Source organism: Macrotis lagotis, chromosome 8 (genome assembly GCF_037893015.1).
Source record: "Macrotis lagotis isolate mMagLag1 chromosome 8, bilby.v1.9.chrom.fasta, whole genome shotgun sequence".
In the NCBI taxonomy this organism is placed as follows: Eukaryota; Metazoa; Chordata; class Mammalia; order Peramelemorphia; family Peramelidae; genus Macrotis; species Macrotis lagotis.
The window spans coordinates 69,716,336-69,738,675 of record NC_133665.1 but is presented as its reverse complement, the minus strand read 5'-3'; the positions used below and the strand labels follow the sequence as shown (position 1 = coordinate 69,738,675).

Genomic DNA, 22,340 nt, shown 5'->3' with positions numbered 1-22,340 from the left:
CAGTATCACTGGATCATAGTGTTTGTGTCAGGTGTAAGATAAATGGAATAGATTAGACAAAATTGAGAAGCAAAAGAACCCAGTAACCTAGTACTTAATACAAAGATCCCAAAGCTTTTAGGGCAAGATCTCATTATTGACAAAATACTGTCAAGAAAATTAAAGAGTAGCATGACAGAGATTAGGCAGAGATTAATATCTTATGCCACGCAACAAGATAAGCCTTATATAAAAGATGATATATCAAAAGAAAATTATTGGAGCTTGGCAAAAATATACTTGTCAGATCTATAAACAGGGGAAGAGTTTATGGACAGAAGAGTTCATAGAGGGTAAAATGGATAATCTTGATTACATAAAATTTAAAAAACAATTGTACAAATAAAATCAATATAGATAAAGTTAGAAAAAAAAACTGGGAGAACCCTAGATGTGTGTGGGGGGCGGGGAGGGGGAACAGAAAATCTCTGTCGGAAGTTTCTCTAATAAAAGTCTTGTAAAAATTATATAGGGAACTGAGTGAAATTTATAAGAATAAAAACTCCTTCCTGATCAGTGTGATGAAATGACATGAATGGGCTGTTTTCAGAGGAAGGAATAAAAGCTATCAGTAGTCAGATGAAAAACTGTTCTAAATCACTACTTAATAGATAAGTACAAATTAAAATAATTGAGGTACCACTTCACACTCATTACATTGATACAATAAAGAAATGTGGGCAGGAATGTGGGGAAATAGGTACACTAATGTATTATTTTTTTTAGGGTTTTTTTTTTTTTTGCAAGGCAAATGGGGTTAAGTGTCTTGCCCAAGGCCACACAGCTGGGTAATTATTAAGTGTCTGAGACCAGATTTGAACCCAGCTACTCCTCACTCCAAGGCAGGTGCTTTATCCAATACGCGACCTAGCCGCCCCGAGTTAATATTTTTTAAAAAACCAATAAAACAAATAATTTGTTTTTTAAGGAAGGTAACCAAATTACCAGTATCAAAAATGAAAAAGGTGAATTAACAACTAATAAATGGAAATAAAAGCAATTATCAGGAGCCATTTTTCCAATAAAACTGACAATCTAAAATAGGAAAGGTGTGAATATTTACAAAAATATAAATTGCTCAGTTTAACAGAAGAGAAAATAGAATAGTCAAATAACTTATCTTAGAAAAATTAATTAATCAAAATTAATCAAATAATAAATGAATTCACTAAGGGGAAAGAAATCATAGGATCAGATGAATTTTCAAGGGAATTCTACCAAACACTTCAAGAAAAATTAATTCCAGTACTACATAAACTATTTGGAAAAATAGGAAAGGAGGAAATTCTACCAAATAAGTTCTATGATACAAATATGGTCTTAGTAAAATCAGAGAAAGAAAACTATAGACCAACTGCCCTAATTGAATATTATTGCAAAAATTTAAAATACTAGCAAGAAGATTTTAGAATCATGTAACAATCATCATACACCATGATCAGGTTAGATTTATACTAGAATTTTAGGACTGGTTTAATATTAGGAAAACTATAAGCATAATTGACCCTACTAGTAACAAAACCAACAAAATTCATATGATTATTTCAATAAATGCAGAAAAGGCTTTTAGCAAAATATAATCATTTCTACTAAATAGAAATCTGGGGTGACTAAAAGCACAGTGGAGAGAGCATCAGCCCTGGAGTCAGGAGTACCTGAGTACAGCCTCAGATACTTAATAATTACCTAGTTGTGTGGCCTTGGGCAAGCCACTTTAACCCCATTTGCCTTGCAAAAAGAAACCCACTAGAAATCACAGAAATAGATCAAGCTTTCTTTAAAATGATAAGTAATTTCTAAAACCAAAAGTAAGCATCATCTTTAATGAAGATAAGTTAGAAGCCTTACCCATAAGATTCGGGTAAAATAAGGATGTTCGCTATCAGCATTGCTATTCAATTTTGTTTCAGAAATATATTCATTATTAAATCATGTACTTGATAAGCAATAAAAAAAAAATTTAAGGGATAGACTTAAGCAATAAAAATACCCCAAACTATCACTTTTTGCAATGATATAAATGTTTCTTTAGAAAATCCTAAAGGAGGCAGCTAGGTAGAGCAGTGGATGGAACTTCAGCCCTGGAGTCAGGAGTACCTGAATTCAAATCCAGCCTCAGACACTTAATAATTACCTAGCTGTGTGGCCTTGGGCAAGCCACTTAACTCCATTGCCTGGTGAAAAAAAAATCCTAAAGGGTCAATTTAAAAAACTACCTGAATTAAAAACTTCAGAAAAGCTATAGTATACAAAATAAGCCTATTCAAATCAATAACATTTCTGTATATTGCCAACAAAACCTATCAAGAAGAGATAGAAAAAGAAATTCCATTTAAAATATGTACAGATAGTATAAAATATATAGTACCATGACATACAGAGGTACTATGTTAATAAAATTAGGAAACACTCCACACAAATACAGATCTGAATAATTGGATAAATATTAATTGCTCATGGGTAGGCCAAGCCACTACAATGAAATGACAATATTACCTAAATTAATTTACTTATTCAGGGTCATATCAATGAAACTTCCGAAGGATTACTTTATAGAGCAAGAAAAAATAGTAATAAAATTTATCTGGGAAAAAAAAGGTCAAGAATATCAAAAGAATCATTGAAAAATAAAATAAGAAAAAAAAGGATCCTAGCAGTATCAGATATCAAACTATATAGTACAAAACCAAAATCATCAAAATTTATTTCTGGGTAGAATTATTAATTCATTCTTTCAATAAACATTTCTTAAAAGTTATCATAAGTCAAACAGTATGCTAAGCACTTGAGATTTAAAAAAGAGTCAAAAAATATAAAAACAATATGAAAACTAATATTCACAATATTCAAATTACATATAGGATAAGTAGGAAATAATTAAAGAGGGAAAGCCCTGGACTTAAGTGAGGTTAAAGAAGGCTTCCTGAAGAAGATGAGATTTTAGTTGGGTCTAAAGGAAGAGAAGACAAGAGTTGAAGTAAAGGAGGGAGATCATATTCCAGGCATGGGGGGACAGTCATAAAAAGAACCTAAATGAAAAGATGGAATATTTTTGTTCATGGAAAAACCAGTATCACTGGATCATAGTGTTTGTGTCAGGTGTAAGATAAATGGAATAGATTAGACAAAATTGAGAAGCAAAAGAACCCAGTAACCTAGTACTTAATACAAAGATCCCAAAGCTTTTAGGGCAAGATCTCATTATTGACAAAATACTGTCAAGAAAATTAAAGAGTAGCATGACAGAGATTAGGCAGAGATTAATATCTTATGCCACGCAACAAGATAAGCCTTATATAAAAGATGATATATCAAAAGAAAATTATTGGAGCTTGGCAAAAATATACTTGTCAGATCTATAAACAGGGGAAGAGTTTATGGACAGAAGAGTTCATAGAGGGTAAAATGGATAATCTTGATTACATAAAATTTAAAAAACAATTGTACAAATAAAATCAATATAGATAAAGTTAGAAAAAAAAACTGGGAGAACCCTAGATGTGTGTGGGGGGCGGGGAGGGGGAACAGAAAATCTCTGTCGGAAGTTTCTCTAATAAAAGTCTTGTAAAAATTATATAGGGAACTGAGTGAAATTTATAAGAATAAAAACTCCTTCCTGATCAGTGTGATGAAATGACATGAATGGGCTGTTTTCAGAGGAAGGAATAAAAGCTATCAGTAGTCAGATGAAAAACTGTTCTAAATCACTACTTAATAGATAAGTACAAATTAAAATAATTGAGGTACCACTTCACACTCATTACATTGATACAATAAAGAAATGTGGGCAGGAATGTGGGGAAATAGGTACACTAATGTATTATTTTTTTTAGGGTTTTTTTTTTTTTTGCAAGGCAAATGGGGTTAAGTGTCTTGCCCAAGGCCACACAGCTGGGTAATTATTAAGTGTCTGAGACCAGATTTGAACCCAGCTACTCCTCACTCCAAGGCAGGTGCTTTATCCAATACGCGACCTAGCCGCCCCGAGTTAATATTTTTTAAAAAACCAATAAAACAAATAATTTGTTTTTTAAGGAAGGTAACCAAATTACCAGTATCAAAAATGAAAAAGGTGAATTAACAACTAATAAATGGAAATAAAAGCAATTATCAGGAGCCATTTTTCCAATAAAACTGACAATCTAAAATAGGAAAGGTGTGAATATTTACAAAAATATAAATTGCTCAGTTTAACAGAAGAGAAAATAGAATAGTCAAATAACTTATCTTAGAAAAATTAATTAATCAAAATTAATCAAATAATAAATGAATTCACTAAGGGGAAAGAAATCATAGGATCAGATGAATTTTCAAGGGAATTCTACCAAACACTTCAAGAAAAATTAATTCCAGTACTACATAAACTATTTGGAAAAATAGGAAAGGAGGAAATTCTACCAAATAAGTTCTATGATACAAATATGGTCTTAGTAAAATCAGAGAAAGAAAACTATAGACCAACTGCCCTAATTGAATATTATTGCAAAAATTTAAAATACTAGCAAGAAGATTTTAGAATCATGTAACAATCATCATACACCATGATCAGGTTAGATTTATACTAGAATTTTAGGACTGGTTTAATATTAGGAAAACTATAAGCATAATTGACCCTACTAGTAACAAAACCAACAAAATTCATATGATTATTTCAATAAATGCAGAAAAGGCTTTTAGCAAAATATAATCATTTCTACTAAATAGAAATCTGGGGTGACTAAAAGCACAGTGGAGAGAGCATCAGCCCTGGAGTCAGGAGTACCTGAGTACAGCCTCAGATACTTAATAATTACCTAGTTGTGTGGCCTTGGGCAAGCCACTTTAACCCCATTTGCCTTGCAAAAAGAAACCCACTAGAAATCACAGAAATAGATCAAGCTTTCTTTAAAATGATAAGTAATTTCTAAAACCAAAAGTAAGCATCATCTTTAATGAAGATAAGTTAGAAGCCTTACCCATAAGATTCGGGTAAAATAAGGATGTTCGCTATCAGCATTGCTATTCAATTTTGTTTCAGAAATATATTCATTATTAAATCATGTACTTGATAAGCAATAAAAAAAAAATTTAAGGGATAGACTTAAGCAATAAAAATACCCCAAACTATCACTTTTTGCAATGATATAAATGTTTCTTTAGAAAATCCTAAAGGAGGCAGCTAGGTAGAGCAGTGGATGGAACTTCAGCCCTGGAGTCAGGAGTACCTGAATTCAAATCCAGCCTCAGACACTTAATAATTACCTAGCTGTGTGGCCTTGGGCAAGCCACTTAACTCCATTGCCTGGTGAAAAAAAAATCCTAAAGGGTCAATTTAAAAAACTACCTGAATTAAAAACTTCAGAAAAGCTATAGTATACAAAATAAGCCTATTCAAATCAATAACATTTCTGTATATTGCCAACAAAACCTATCAAGAAGAGATAGAAAAAGAAATTCCATTTAAAATATGTACAGATAGTATAAAATATATAGTACCATGACATACAGAGGTACTATGTTAATAAAATTAGGAAACACTCCACACAAATACAGATCTGAATAATTGGATAAATATTAATTGCTCATGGGTAGGCCAAGCCACTACAATGAAATGACAATATTACCTAAATTAATTTACTTATTCAGGGTCATATCAATGAAACTTCCGAAGGATTACTTTATAGAGCAAGAAAAAATAGTAATAAAATTTATCTGGGAAAAAAAAGGTCAAGAATATCAAAAGAATCATTGAAAAATAAAATAAGAAAAAAAAGGATCCTAGCAGTATCAGATATCAAACTATATAGTACAAAACCAAAATCATCAAAATTTATTTCTGGGTAGAATTATTAATTCATTCTTTCAATAAACATTTCTTAAAAGTTATCATAAGTCAAACAGTATGCTAAGCACTTGAGATTTAAAAAAGAGTCAAAAAATATAAAAACAATATGAAAACTAATATTCACAATATTCAAATTACATATAGGATAAGTAGGAAATAATTAAAGAGGGAAAGCCCTGGACTTAAGTGAGGTTAAAGAAGGCTTCCTGAAGAAGATGAGATTTTAGTTGGGTCTAAAGGAAGAGAAGACAAGAGTTGAAGTAAAGGAGGGAGATCATATTCCAGGCATGGGGGGACAGTCATAAAAAGAACCTAAATGAAAAGATGGAATATTTTTGTTCATGGAAAAACCAGTATCACTGGATCATAGTGTTTGTGTCAGGTGTAAGATAAATGGAATAGATTAGACAAAATTGAGAAGCAAAAGAACCCAGTAACCTAGTACTTAATACAAAGATCCCAAAGCTTTTAGGGCAAGATCTCATTATTGACAAAATACTGTCAAGAAAATTAAAGAGTAGCATGACAGAGATTAGGCAGAGATTAATATCTTATGCCACGCAACAAGATAAGCCTTATATAAAAGATGATATATCAAAAGAAAATTATTGGAGCTTGGCAAAAATATACTTGTCAGATCTATAAACAGGGGAAGAGTTTATGGACAGAAGAGTTCATAGAGGGTAAAATGGATAATCTTGATTACATAAAATTTAAAAAACAATTGTACAAATAAAATCAATATAGATAAAGTTAGAAAAAAAACTGGGAGAACCCTAGATGTGTGTGGGGGGCGGGGAGGGGGAACAGAAAATCTCTGTCGGAAGTTTCTCTAATAAAAGTCTTGTAAAAATTATATAGGGAACTGAGTGAAATTTATAAGAATAAAAACTCCTTCCTGATCAGTGTGATGAAATGACATGAATGGGCTGTTTTCAGAGGAAGGAATAAAAGCTATCAGTAGTCAGATGAAAAACTGTTCTAAATCACTACTTAATAGATAAGTACAAATTAAAATAATTGAGGTACCACTTCACACTCATTACATTGATACAATAAAGAAATGTGGGCAGGAATGTGGGGAAATAGGTACACTAATGTATTATTTTTTTTAGGGTTTTTTTTTTTGCAAGGCAAATGGGGTTAAGTGTCTTGCCCAAGGCCACACAGCTGGGTAATTATTAAGTATCTGAGACCAGATTTGAACCCAGCTACTCCTCACTCCAGTTCCGGTGCTTTATCCACTGTGCCACCTAGTCACCCCATAATAACATTTGGTTTACAATTTATTTTTTCATTTTTATTTATTTATTTTTGTTTGTTTGTTTATTTTTAGGTTTTTGGAAGGGAAATGGGGTTAAGTGGTTTGCCCAAGGCCACACAGCTAGGTAATTATTACGTGTCTGAGACCAGGATTTGAACTTAAGTACTCCTGACTCCAGGGCTTGTTCTTCATCCACTGTGCCAACTAGCCGCCCTACACTAATATATTATTAATGGAGCTATGAACTAGTTCAACAATTTTGGAAAGCAATTTGGACCTATGCTCCCAAGTAAATAAAGTATGCAAAAACTTTGACCTAGCGATAGTACTATAGCCCAAAGAAATCAAAGTAAAAAGAAAAGGACCTATATGTACAAATATTTTTAGAGCAGTTCTTTTTTTGTGGTGGCAAAGAACTAGAAATTCAGGGGAGTCCATTTGAATAAGTTATGGTATATAAATATAATGGAATACTATTGTGATATAAGAAATAATGAAGAGGATGATTTTATAAAAATGTGAAGTAATGCAGAGTGAGCAGAACCAGGTTAACAAATTATTCAGTATCAGCAATAATCTCAAGATAATCAGTTTTGAAAGACTGAGTTATTCTGATTATTATAATGATCAATCATAATTCCAAGAACTCATGCTGAAATATGCTATCCCTCCAGACAAAGAACTGATAGACTCAGAGTGCTGATTAAAGGATACTTCTTTTTTTCCATTTATTTTTATTAAAGATATTATTTGAGTTTTACAATTTTCTCCCCATCTTACTTCCCTCACCCCACCCCACACTGAAAGCAATCTGTCAGTCTTTACTTTGTTTCCATGGTGTACATTGATCCAAATTGAGTGTGATGAGAGAAATCATATCCTTAAGGAAGAGACAAAAAGTCTAAGAAATAACAAGATCTGACAATAAGATATCTGGGTTTTTTTCTAAATTAAAGGGAATAGTCCTTGAACTTTGTTCAAACTCCACGCTCTTTATCTGGATACAGATGGTATTCTCCTTTGCAGATAGCCCAAAATTGTCCCTGAATGTTGCACTGATGGAATGAGCGAGTCCTTCAATGTTGAACATCACTCCCATGTTGCTGTTAGGGTGTACAGTGTTTTTCTGGTTCTGCTCATCTCACTCAGCATCACTTCATGCAAATCCCTCCAGGCTGCCCTGAAATCCCGTCCCTCCTGGTTTCTAATAGAACAATAGTATTCCGTGACACACATATACCACAGTTTGCTAAGCCATTCCCTAATGATTTCCAATTCTTTGCCACCACAAACAGGGCTACTATAAATATTTTTGTACAAGTGATGTTTTTACCCTTTTTCCTCATCTCTTCAGGGTATAGACCCAGTCGTGGTATTGGTGGGTCAAAGGGTATGTTTATTTTTGTTGCCCTTTGGATATAGTTCCAAATTTCTCTCCAGAAATGTTGGATGAGTTCACAGCTCCACCAACAGTGTAATAGTGTCCCAGATTTCCCACAACCCTTCCAACAATGATCATTATCTAAAGGATACTTCTTTATCTTTTTTTTTTTTGCAAATTGCTAATGCAGAATTTTTTTTGTATGACTATACATATTTGTAATAGGTTTTGTTTTTCTTTTCTTTTCTCTGAGTTTTGGGGAAGAAGAGTGAGAGAGAAAATTTGGAATGGAAAATAAAATAATATTGAATTTCAAAAAATCAATACTTGTAGGGTGTTTGGAAAGGTGATATACAATGTTGCCATATAACTAACCCTTTTCTATTATCTAACAAAAATTGTTAAGATTTAGTTTCATTTTGTGATGTGCATAAGAATTGATAGGATTTCAAGTGGGAGGGTTGGAATATTTTTCATGTTAAAGGAATTGTTTAATAATGTTGAATTAAGGAGAAATGACTGTTGTAGGTTTTCAGGATAATATATAAATTTTCTGACCTTTTAGATGCTAAACTTGCTATACAGTATTTTTCTTTCCTCTTCTGATTCATTTTCTCATCATATCCCACCCCAACTCTCTTAACATCTCATTCTGAGATTTTAGGGAAGCTATAGAGATAACTGATGGGTTAGGCGAAATGGTCACTGAGATCCCTTCCTACTCTGAGAATCTGAAATGTTATCATACATTCCCATTTAGCAATTCACACACTTATATATGCATGTGTGTATATGTGTGGATGTGTGTTTGTGTTTATGTGTGTGTGTGTATATAAAATGGTTCATTGAGAGGTCTGATCATAATCCAGAGAGCAACTCCTAAAGGTTGTGTGTATTAAGGGGTGGAGGAAGGTATGATGTATATCTAAAACACTGAAGATGGTACTATTCATCCGAAAAACACTGGGGATCTGCTTCTGGGAGACTAAAGGATTGGAACTTTGTGAACATTCTGCACTGGGCCATCATGTGTTTTGGAAAGTCCAAGATCAGTGCTCTGTCCACTGTGCCACCTAGTTGCCCTCAAGGATAAGAACTCCTGTGTTAGACTAACCTCATTTTTGGATGGATTTACTAGATTGGGAAATCAGGAGAATGGATTTAATCAACCTAGATTCTAGTGAAGCATTTCATTAAAATCTCTTATGCTGTTCTTGAATAAAAATCAGATTGCTGTGGACCAGAATCAGAGGTGTCAAATTCTCAGCCCCTGGTAAACAGCCCACCAAATTTCCAAGTGTGACTAAATTGGATTAAAATGCAATTGTAATATAGTTAACAAAATAAATAAATGTATTTTATGTATTAATTATGATATATGATTATAATTATATATTTGTTATACTATATGAAAATATAAATGTATAAGAAAATATAAATATAATATAATAAATACTATTCATTTGGAATTATTCTATGCTAATATATGTCCCCAGGAACAAGTTTCTACTTGAATTTGACTTCATCTATCTAGAGGGAATACAATTAAGTGGACTTGGAAGTAGATGAATAACCATTTCCAAATATTTATAATTTTAATAATTCTATGTCATTTGGAGTGGAAATCTCTAGTGAAGCCACCAAGGGATCTATGCTTGCCTCTATGCTACACAATATTTTTTGTCAGCAATTTGCAACTCTGACTATATAGAATGCTTATCAAATTTGCAGGAGAGAGAGAGAGAGACAGAGACAGAGACAGAGACAGAGACAGAGACAGAGACAGAGAAAAATAATCAAAATATTGGACAACAGTGTCAGGATCCAAAAGGGTATATAAATATTGGAAGACAGGACAGAATCTATTAAAATGTGAATTAAAAAAAAAAACAGTTTCCCAAGTATAATCTGGAGAAAGTGTGCCTAAGCAGTTCATCTGAAAAATTCTGGTGGTTCTGGTGAACTATAAATTTAAGGAACATCAACAGAATGTAATGATCACCAAGAAAGCAAATGGAGTTTTAGCCTGTACAGAGGTGTATCATATCTAGAATGAGAAACAATAATCACATTGTGATCTGCCCTGATCTAACCACAACTGTATTATTTTATTCAGTTCTTGGCCCTACATGATAGGAAGGATAATGATAAATTAGAGAGTATTCAGAGGAGAACATGGACATTTAAGAGTCTCAAATTAATACTATATGAAAACATTGAAGTCACTGGATATGCTTTGTTTTGGAAGAAAAGACTGTGCAGAGTGGAGAGTGTATGAGGACGAATTTAAGAAATATTTTCAAGTATTTGAAGGGTTTTATGTGGAAAGGAGTTTAGATTTTTTTCTGTTTGGTCACTTGGGATTCCAGTCCAACAGAAGCCAACAGTGATGCTGACTTTGAACCTGAATTTGTTAGGATTTATGCTGCATAGGAACAAATCCAAATTGTGGACATCCCCTTCATATTCCCTATTAGTAGAATTAGTAGAAATGAGAAGAAGTTACAAAGAGACAAATTTTGAGTTCATGTCAGGAGAAAACTTGATAAGAATCATAGCTATCCCCAAGTGGAATGGGTTACCAAAACAACGAACTAGCCCTACCTTATTAGCAAAGGTATGGGTGTGGTGGTAGATTTCTTGTTCAAATATGAGTTGTTTCAAATGACCTCTGAGATACCAGCCAACTCTGAGATCATTTCCTGAAATAATAAATCAATTCCAGGTCTGACTGACTACTACATCACTGATGATTGTTCCCTTTTCCCAGGATCAGAATGGAATAGAAAAGGTGAAGCTGTACCTGACAAAAGCCAATAAAGATATAATTGAGAGGCTATACCTCTCTGATAAACCTCTCCTATTTTCATTTACTATGTTAAAAGTCTTTTCTTACCAGTAAATCAGATAAATCTATGAATTTAACCACAAGAGAACAAGTTTATCAAGGAGAAAGCTCCACCCCATAAGGGGATATCCTTCTAAACTTGTTTTTTCATTACATTTTGTATCTTCAAGACACGGTAACTACAATACTTAGGTTCCAGGCCATAGAAAATGGTTGAAAACCAAGGCCCAATGATGTGCTAAAGAACACATATCAGAGAAAAGATTCAAATTCAGATCTTGTCTTTTTTTAAATTTTCTTTAATTTATTTACACATTACTAAAATATTCTTGTTTAAGAGTAAATATGGGGGGCTAGGTGGCACAGTGGATAAAGCACCAGCCCTGGACTCAGGAGTACCTGGGTTCAAATCTGGTCTCAGACACTTAATAATTACCTAGCTGTGTGGCCTTGGGCAAGCCACTTAACCCCATTTGCCTTGCAAAAACCTAAAAAGAAAAAAGAGTGAATATAATACGCCCCCACAAAAACATAAAATCTCATGAGAAATAAAGTAAAAGAAAAAAATGTGTTTCACTCTGTGTTCTGATACCATCAGCTCTGTCTCAGATAGATCACATTCTTTATCATAAGTCTATCAGAGAAGTTACTTCCACAATTTTTCCACAATTGCTGTTGTTGATTGTAATTGCCTCCATCCATTCCTCCCCACTACCATCTATTATATTTTCTTTCTCCTTTCATTTTTGCCCCTCTTCAAAAATGTGCTGTGGGGCAGCTGAGTGGTGCAGAGGACAGACCACCAGCCCTGGGGCCAAGAGGCCACAAGCTCACATGCCACCCCAGAGATCCAGCAACCACCCAGCCCCGTGGTCCTGGATAGGTCACCCAATCACACCACCTTGCAAAAAGTAAAATAGAAAATGTGTTATATCTGACTGTCCTCTCCTATGATCTACCCTCTCCTCTATCACCCACATCCCCCTTTCCCTTGTCCCTCTTCTCTCCTTTTTCCTCTAGATGTCTATACTCTATTGGTTGTGTATGCTGTTTCCTCTCTGAGCCATTTCCGATGAGAATGAAGGTTCCCTCATTCCTCTTTGCCTTCCCCCCTTCCATACCATTGCAAAAGCTACATGAAATATCTCTTATATGAAATGTTAGCCTAGTCTACCTCTCCTTCCTCTTACTCCCAGTACATTTCCCCTTTTACCCATTGACTCCATTTTTACCATATATTTTATCTTCAAATTCAGCTCTCCTGTGCCTCATCTATAAAGGCTTCTTCTATCTACTCTATTAAATGAGAAGGTTTATATGAATATTATCAGTATCATCTTTCCATGCAGGAATACATGCAGCTCATCATTTAGTCCCTCATAATTTACCCTTCTCATCCTCCCTCTCTATGCTTCACCTGAGACCTGTACTTGAAGGTCAAACTTTCTGTTCAGCTCTGGTCATTTCAACAGGAACATTTGAAATTCCCGTTTCATTGAAAGTTCATATTTTCCCCTGGAAGAGGATGTTCAGTTATGCTGGGTAGTTGATTCTCGGTTGCATTCCAAGCTCTTTTGCCTTCCAGAATATTATATTCCAAGCCCTATGAGACCTTAATGTAGTTGCTGCTAAGTTCTGGGTAATCCTCATTGTAGCTCCATGATATTTGAATTATGTCCTTCTGGCTGCTTGTAATATTTTCTTTTTGACTTGGGAGTTCTGAAACTTGGATATAATATTCCTGGGGGTTGTCTTTTTCTTGGATCTCTTTCCAGGGGAGATTGGTGGATTCTTTCAATTTCTATTTTACCCTCTGCTTCTAGGATATCAGGGCAATTTTCCTGTAGAAATACTTTTAAAATGAGGTCAAGGCTTTTTTCCTGATCATGAATTTTAGGTAGCCCAATAATTTTTAAATTATCTTTTCTAGATCTGTTTTCCAGATCAGTTGTTTTTTTCAGTGAGATATTTCACATTTTCTTCTAGTTTTTCCGTTCTTTTGGTGTTGAGCTATTGTGTCTTGATTTCTCGCAAAGTCATCAGCTTCCTTTAGCTCTATTCTGCATCTGAAGGATTTGTTTTCCTCAGAGAGTTTTCTTATCTCCTTTTCCATCTGACCAATTTCATTCTTCTCTTCAATAACTTTTTGAACTGTTTGACCTAAGCTAGTTTTTAACATGTTATTTTCTTCAACATCTTTTTGGATATACTGACTAAACTACTGACTTCATTTTCATGTTTTTCCTGCATCTCTCTCATTTCTTTTCCCATTTTTTCTTCTATCTCCCTTACTTGATTGAGCTCTGTCATAGCCTGAGTTCCATTTCTATATCTCTTGGAGTCTTTAGATGAAGAAGCTTGAACTTTCACATCTTCAGATTCAGTATTTTGATCCTCCATGGGACCAAAGTAATTGTCTATGGTCAGGTTCCTTTTCTGTTTACTCATTTCCCCAGCCTGTGCCTGGTTTTGGGGTGCTTTCTGAGCTTTTAAGTGTTATTGGGAAACTCCTGAAAGGACCCCAGTATGTGAAACTCTGAACTGTACTCCTGATCTGTTGAATGACCACTAGTGCACCCCTCTGCCCCAGGGTTGGGGGGGGGGGGTTCCCTGCTCTACAAGGAGCCTAGACAGTGACCAGAGCCTGAATGTGATCAAAACCCTAGAGTCCTATCTCAGGGACAGAGGACAGACCTCAGCAGTCTCCCTCCACTCCTTTACTTTCCATGGGGTGAGCACTCAGGGAGCAGCTTCTGGGCAGTTCCTGCTGGGAGGCTCTGTGGGCCTGCTTCCATTTCCTGGGATCTGTACTGCACTGAGGACCACGGAGGGCCACGCTGGCCTTCATGCTCACTCTGGCAAAGGTCTCTCTGTTGATCTTCCAAACTGTACTTGGTGCTCCCTGGGGTGCAGGTCAGAAAACTGCTTCTGCTGCCAGGAGCTGGGAGTCCCAGGTGCCCTGGTGCTGTTTCTGGGAGGATGAAGTTCCTTCACTCTGGTGTGCTGCTGCTCTTCAAACCCCATGGAACAAAGCCTTCTCACTATTTCCCAGGTTACCTTGGATTGGAGAATTGCTTCATTGGATCTTTCTTTGGGTTTTGTCTCTTGAAAATTTAGTTATAGTCATAATTTTAAGGATTTTGAAATATTTTAGAGAGAGCACTTAGGAGAGAATGTACTTCTGCCACCATCTTGGCTCCCAGATTGTGTCTTAAACCTATTTCTCTTTCCATTATACTACTCTGCCTCTACAAGTAGATAGTAAATTCCATCTATAATACTAATACTGATAACTAGCTTTGAAATAATGTATTAAAGTTTACATGCTTTACATTGCATTACCTAATTTGAACCTCCCATGTGAGAAAGGTATTATTATGTCCATTTTATCATAGTGGTGATAGTTGTTCATTCTCAAAGAGGATTAAAATGATATAACGTCATTAGAGTCAAGGTACAATATGTTCAACTATGGCTGATTAGACCAATGCAAACTTGGAATGCTCTACCACTGGCACAAATGGGTTGGGCACAATAGATCACGTGAACATTTGAGGTGAATTCTCTAAATTTGTGCATCTCACATTTCTTTTAAGCTATCTCAATTCTGCTTTGTTCACGTATTCTCTTATGAGGGCATGTCATGCTGGGTGGTCCTATGCCAATGTCTCCCTTATCACATAATCAATCTTAAAGTTCTTCAGAGAGACCTTGAGAATATCCTTATATTGTTTCTTCTGACTACCATCTGAGTACTTGTCTTTCAGTCTTTTAGGCAAGTATACATTTGGTATTTTAACAATGTGATCAACCCAGCAGAGTTGTTCTCCCTGCAGAAGAGTTTGAATGCTTGACAGTTTAGTTTGAGAAAACACTTCAGGGTCCAGTACCCCATACTGCCAGGTGTTCTTTAGAATCTTCTATGACAATCCAAATGGAAGCAATTAAGTTTCCTGGCATGGCATTGATAGACTGTCCAGGTTTTATAACCATGCAATAATGAGATCAGCACTGAAATGTTCTCGGGCTCCCAAAAGTTTCTAAATCACACTTTGAGAACCACTGGATTTCTCTGCTTTTTGCTTTTTCCCAAATAACCTTTCAGGTTCTGATGTCTAAAAATCAAATGTGCAAAGGCTAAAAAAAATTGATCCTTATTTAAATAATTTTTTTCTGTTTTCTGCTGCAGATATGTTTTTGAAGGGAATTCTAATCATTGATTGAAGTCCTTGAACTCTCAGTCCTAAGGAAACCATTAATTCTTGGTCAATATTCTCCAAAAATGATTTGAACTCTGAGGAGATAGCCCAGCCTGTACTTAGTATTTAATGTAACTGGGTTTACTCATGTTTTCCTATGATTCTAAGTAAAAATCTGTGTACTTCTATGCCATAGTCATGTGGCTTAATTATTGTGGTATTATGAGTAAAGAACTATATAATATTATGCCACATTGTATAATTGAATTCCATTCAGGACATTGCTGTCTGGCAAGTGTTTAACAAAACATACATGCAAACAGCGTGTGTGTGTGTGTATGTGTGTGTGTGTGTGTGTGTGTGTGTGTGTGTGTGTATACTGAAGAATTATAAACTGCTCATTGAAAGGAAGGGTCATGTAGAAGGGGCAAGGGAAAAGCACTGGATTTGAAGTTAGGAAGACCTGTGACTGAATTCCTCCTTTGTGACCTTGGTAAAATCATTTGATCTATAGAAGCTTCCTTGTCCTCATCTCTACAGTGGGATAATCATTGCTTCTATCTCACATTATCATTAAAAGGATTAAATGAAATAATGTATAAGTAGCATATGAGCATCTTCTCCCCTGACCTTTCCTCCTCTTCCTCCAAAAAACTATTGGGAACTCTTTTTTGAGGTACTCTGTGGCTCTTAAATGCACAAATTTTCTCTGTTTCATACTACAAGATCCCTCTCAGATCCCAGAAACCATTCATATCACCTCTATGCAATTATGCTCCTAATTCATACTAAGTGGTGAAAGATTTATTCAAAATAGTAATGATAAGAGAAATATCCATTGAAACAACTCTGAGGTTTTGCTCAAACCCAGTAAAACAGCAAAGATGATAAAAGTCAGTGTTAGAAAAGCAAAAGGAAGATATGACTTTTAAAGCCTCTTCTTACACTTCCTGTCTCCTTACTCTCCTTCCTTGCAAGTTCTGCACCAGTGATTCTGTTCTATTTGTTTTTTCACACAGTGCATTCATTAACCTGGTTTCAGGCATTTTCACTGACTGATCCCCTTGCTTGGAATTCTCTCCCTCCTTACCTTGACCTTCTAGGTTCTTTGAGTTTCTTTAAGCACCATTTAAAATTCCTGTTTGTTTAAAATTTCTGTTTGAAGCTTTTCCTGGTCCTCCTAGATACACCTTCCCTCTGAAATTTTCACCAGTTTATCTACTATACATGTTTGTCCATGGCTGTATGTGTATATATATATATATATATATATATACAGTCCTTCCTTGCCCCCCCCAATAGATTATGAACCTTTTAAAAGAGGGGCTTAGTTTAAGGATGGGGCAGAGCTTGGCCTTTATATCCTCAGTGCTTAACCTAATAAATTCTTATTGATTTAACTTGATATAATTATAAATAACAATAAGCATAATAACAAGTGGATCAATGGATTGGTCCAAATTGATGTTTGTTCCATTGTGTCCAATTGCTTACCCAAGATAAGACATTGTTCTAGACCCATTCCCCAGTGGGCCAGTTCCAAGAGAAGCACAATAACTTATACAAGTAGGTATTAACTAAAACTGAATTCAACTCCATAAGCATGTAGTAAGTCCCTGCTATATGACAGGCAATGTTTTAAATATTGGAGATATAAAGACAAAAACAAAACAATACCTGTATTCAAAAAGTTTTCATTCTACAGGAAAAAACAGCACTTTTTCAGTAAATGAAAAATATGAACAAAGTAATTTAGGGGTTGAGGAGAACACCAATGTAGGCTAATGAACAGAACAATTTTTTTTCATTAATTTATTTTCTTAAACTCAAAATAACACAGTCTGCCAAAACCAAAACATTTCACACATAAAAGTAACAAAGACTGCTGTCTGAGATGTCCTTTACAATAAAGTAAATGATTCCTCCATGGAGGAAAAAAAAATCTGTAATCTGATTGGCTAGCATTATTCAGGAACAAGATCTACCAGTATGTGAATTATGGCCCATTAATTTCATACTCAGTGTTATAATGAGTTCAAATCAGACCTCAGACACTTAATAATTACCTAGCTGTGTGGCCTTGGACAAGTCACTTAACCCCATTGCCTTGCAAAAATAAAAAAGGCTTATACAGAGAGTAATGCTTGGATTTATCCATTAGTCAGTCAGTTGACAAGCTTTCATTAAGAGTTTATTTTGTACCAGGTTCAGTGCAAAATATTGAGATAGAAAGAAAAACAAAAAAAAACAATTTCTGAAACTCAGTTCAAGGCAGTTCCTTGAGACTGTTCAAAGAGCTCACATTATGAATGAAAATATGTATAAAAAGTATATACAGATACAGATTTTTTATCAATGCAATATAATCTGAGGGAAAGCACTAGCTGTGTGGGGAAAGTAAGAACTAGAAAAGATTTCCCGAAGAAAGTATAATTTGAGCTGAATCTTGAAGGAAACCAGGGAAGTAAGGAGATGTTCATGAGAAAGAAAAGCACTTCAGGAGTCGGAGACAATATATACAAAGAGACAGGACATGGAATGGATGATGAATGGTAAATAAATCAGATTGGTTGGAACACAGGGTGCATAAATTGAAATCAAATTATATTTTTATACAATTATTTTTAAATTTTATTATTATTTTCATTTTCAAATTCTTTTTCTTCCTTGCCCTTTCTCCACCCAATGAGGAGGCAAGAAATATGATACCTATTATACATAAAAAGTTATACAAGGGACGGCTAGGTGGCACAGTGATTAGAGCACCGGCCTTGGAGTCAGGAGTACCTGGGTTCAAATCCAACCTCAGACACTTAATAATTACCAAGCTGTGTGGCCTTGGGCAAGCCACTTAACCCCATTGCCTTGAAAAATCTAAAAAAATTGCTTTAGGAATGTAACCCAGGTTTCCAGCTAAACCCAGGGCATTTTGTATGCCCATTTTATATGTATATGGAGAAGACATGACTTCCACTTAGTAGAAAAAATGCTAGTGTTGGGAGAACTTTGGAAGGAAAAAATCTTTCATCTTCTGGAGAGTCTTATATAGCCAGATCTATTTGAGATCAGCTCTAGAAATAAAGTAAGAAAAGGACTTTGGAAATTTCTTCAATATATCCCTAATTTCCTACTTTCTTTTCTACAGACTTTGGGGAATTTTCCTTTGGAATTTTCCAAGTTTCTCTTCATTGAGCTGAGATCTCTTTTTTGCTCCCATCTAGTGAGCTCATTCATGAACTCAGGTTTTCCTGATTCCGAGTCTCTCTATTATATTATCATAATTAGTAATAATATTTTAATCATCATCATTATCATTATTATGTTTTCTGATATATTTCAGTCTATAGCATCACTTGCTTGCTATTTTTCTTAGATAAATGGATTTACTCAATATTCATTATTTGAGATGGTTACATAACCAGTATCTGGTGGGAAGAAGTCAAAATATTAAGTGTAAACTAAGGCCTAGGGACCAGGGAAACAACTTTTGTTTTGTATCAAAACTGTGTCTATAAACCAGTAATATTTAAGTCAACAGGTTGATATACTTCTAGTCCACTATCTCTCTTAGAGACTGCAGGAGTGACCAACCTTGTGGCCCTTCTGCATTCTTCAAGGCAGGAACTGCAGTTTTCCCTACTGAAGGGTGAGCAAGATTCCATAGGTATTCTATTAATGCTTCTCATTTAAAAAAATACAACAAAACTTATGTGAACAAACACATCTTACATAGGTGTAAATGTCCCCACACTCATGCATGCAAATGCAGACACACACAAACACACACACACACACACACCCCTAAGAAAAATATTAGCAATTCTATGGAGGATTAATTGAAGAGAGGAAATTACTAGAGTCAAGGAGACCCATTAGGAGGCTATTACAATACAGATGAGAAGTAACAAGTGCCTGAATTAGTTCTTATCGTTGTCCTATAAGAATTTTCAAAATTGTCTAATCTACAAGGAAAAAATCCCACAGAGGCAGAGCTCTGAGCCAATGGCACTTAATTAAAGGGCTCAGCATTCCTTCTAAAGAAGTCTGAGATACCCAGTTCCTCCAGGGCCTTAGTTTTATAGTACTTGATATCTGGAAAATACAGGTGAAGCAGTCCAAAAATATAGAATCTCATTGGTTGATAGACCTTGACCTTGACCCCTTAGGAAGGTCTGCTCAAAATATAAAATCCCATTGACTGACAAACAGGTTGATGAGCAGACTTTAACAGACCTATCTTGACTTTTCATCAGAGCTTAATGAGTGAGTTTCTGGGGTTAGGCTGATATGGAATGTTAAAATATCAATATGGCCACCAGGCAGGTAGAAGGGTAGGCTGCAGTCCAACAACCAGGGTGACTCATTAGTCAAATGCATGTAGTCATTTCCTCATGTTAGGCAATAGAGGAATGGCAAGGGAGAGAGGGGTGCCAAAAACAGCTGGGGAGCTTTCCACTTAATTGAGTCATCTTTGTCATATAAGACTTGGTTACCATAACTTCCTTTGATTAAGCAATTGAACTTATAATCTCCTGTTCACAGTTCTGGGGTCTAATATGCAGTACTTATAATCATCATCCCATGGAATCATATCAAATTGATAATATTGAATAGGGGTCCAATAAAGCAAAAGTATAAATAATAATAAATCACAATTTATTTTTCATTCTAGAAGAAAACCAATGACATCATGTGGGTGATGTCTTGATTTGCTCATGAACTGGATTTAAATGAAACAAAACTTTATAAAGTTGCCATCAGGGAGAACTTCTGAGTAGAAAAAAAGATGTAAGTGAAGAATCATAGATGTAAAAACTGAATAACCCTAACACTTCCCTTAAACAGTCTCCAGATGTAAGTGGTCTGAAAGAATTCCAACTCTAGAGTTCACAAAAATGACTCAATAATTACTTGTTTCATGCAAGTAGAGACAGGCAGCCAAGTCAAATCACAAATGTCAAATAATGCTGGCTACTGACTAGGAGAGATTTACCAGCTGAAAGAAACTCTTTCCAACTATCTAAATTCCATTGTTTCTTCTTCCATACTCCTCCATCTCTAATCATTCTTTTTGTTTTCTCTGACATCATCATCATTAGCACCAATAGCAGCATCAGTAGCAGCATCAACAGCATCATCATCACCATAGCCAGCATTTTTATATAGATTCAAGGTTTTTTTAACATTCATTTTATTTTATTTTATTTTTTATCTTACTATTTCTTCCAAATACATGTTAAGATAGTTTTCAATGTTCTAAAATTTGGAGTTCCAATTTTTCTCCCTGTTTTCATTCCTTTTCCCTTCCCCAAGATAGAAAGCAATCTGATATAAGCCATGCATGCACAATCATGTTAAATGCATTTCTAAATTAATCATGTTGTGAAAGAAGAATCAGAACAAAAGGGGAAAACCATGAGAAAGAAAAAACAAAAAACAAATAAAACAGTAAAAATAGAATATTTGATCTACAGTCACTCCGTAGTTTTCCCCCTCTGGATATGGATGGCATTTTCCTCATTCCTTTTAGAATTTCCATTTCCATGTTACCTTTTAGAATTTTTTTTATCTCTGTTTTGCTGAGAAGAGCTAAGTCTGTCATAGTTAATCATTGCAAAGTGTTGTTTTTACTGTTTACAATGTTCTCTTGGTTCTGCTTACTTCACTCAGCATCTGTACATGGAAGACTTATCATTTTCTATCAAAGAGAAGTATTCCATTGCATTCATATACCACAACTTATTTAGCTACTCCCTACTTGATGAATATCCCCTCAATTTCCAATTCTTTACTATGCTTTGCGGTTTTTAAATCATATTACATAAGTTCTTATTTGATTTTCAAAACAAATCTCTAAGATGGCTGCTATTCTTATCCCCATTTTACACATGAGGAAACTGAGGCTGTGAGAGATTATACCCAGAGACACAAAGCTTAGTAAATGCCCAAGGCAGGATCTAAGCAGGTCTCCTGATTCCAATTCTATCCACTGTGATATTATTATTATTGTTGTTGTTGTTGTTGTCGTCATCGTCGTCGTCATCATCATTATTCTTATTATTATTCTATAATCTTGTATGTCTTCCAGCTGCTTCTCAGTGTATCCTCCAGAAGGGGGGGAGTAAATTATGTTGAAGCAAACATCTGTGTTTACTATTAGCCTGTGCCAGTGTCAGCAATATTACCTTTACAGGTAACTGTAATATGGACTTGTGGTATCTATGTTAGATTTGAACTGGTGAAAAAGTTAAAAGAGGTTAAAAGAGAGCAGTATTGCTATTTAGTTCCTTTCCAGACAAGAAATACTCAAAGAACAGTTAAATCACTTACTTTTCTTGGAAGCTCCTTGTCCGAAGAATTGACCCTCAAAACTTCTGGGAAGTCAATGACTTTGTGACCATCTGGAGTTGGAGACAAACTGTCCTACCTACTCCTCAAACTCTTTAGTGAGGAAAGGGAAAGACCTCCCAGGATTTCTGGCCCACTTCAAATTGTTAATATATTTCTGTTCAGAGGAATGCTAAGGACAAATGGCCTTCATGGTATCTAGCTATCAGGTTCAACTCAGGTGAGAAGAACCAGGAGAATATTATACACATTAATAGCAGCATTGTGTGATGATTAACAAGGATAGACTTAGTTCCTCTCAGCAATTCAGTGATCAAAGACAATCCTGAGTGACCTGTTATGGAAAATGCCATCTACAACCAGAGGAAAAAAAAATATGGAGTATGAATGCAAAGCAAAGCATAGTATGCTCAGTTTTTAAAACTTCTATTATTTTT

General features: G+C 35.0%; 1 protein-coding gene across 1 annotated transcript in view; it reads right to left on the bottom strand.

The window, feature by feature from the left end:
* IL33 (interleukin 33) overlaps window positions 1-21,961 on the bottom strand; it is an 89,516-nt gene extending 67,555 nt beyond the window's left edge. The window contains exon 1 of the mRNA XM_074197487.1: window positions 21,886-21,961. The gene's annotated coding sequence lies outside the window, so the exon portion shown is untranslated. The remainder of the gene's footprint in view (window positions 1-21,885) is intronic.
* Window positions 21,962-22,340: the final 379 nt, after the last annotated feature.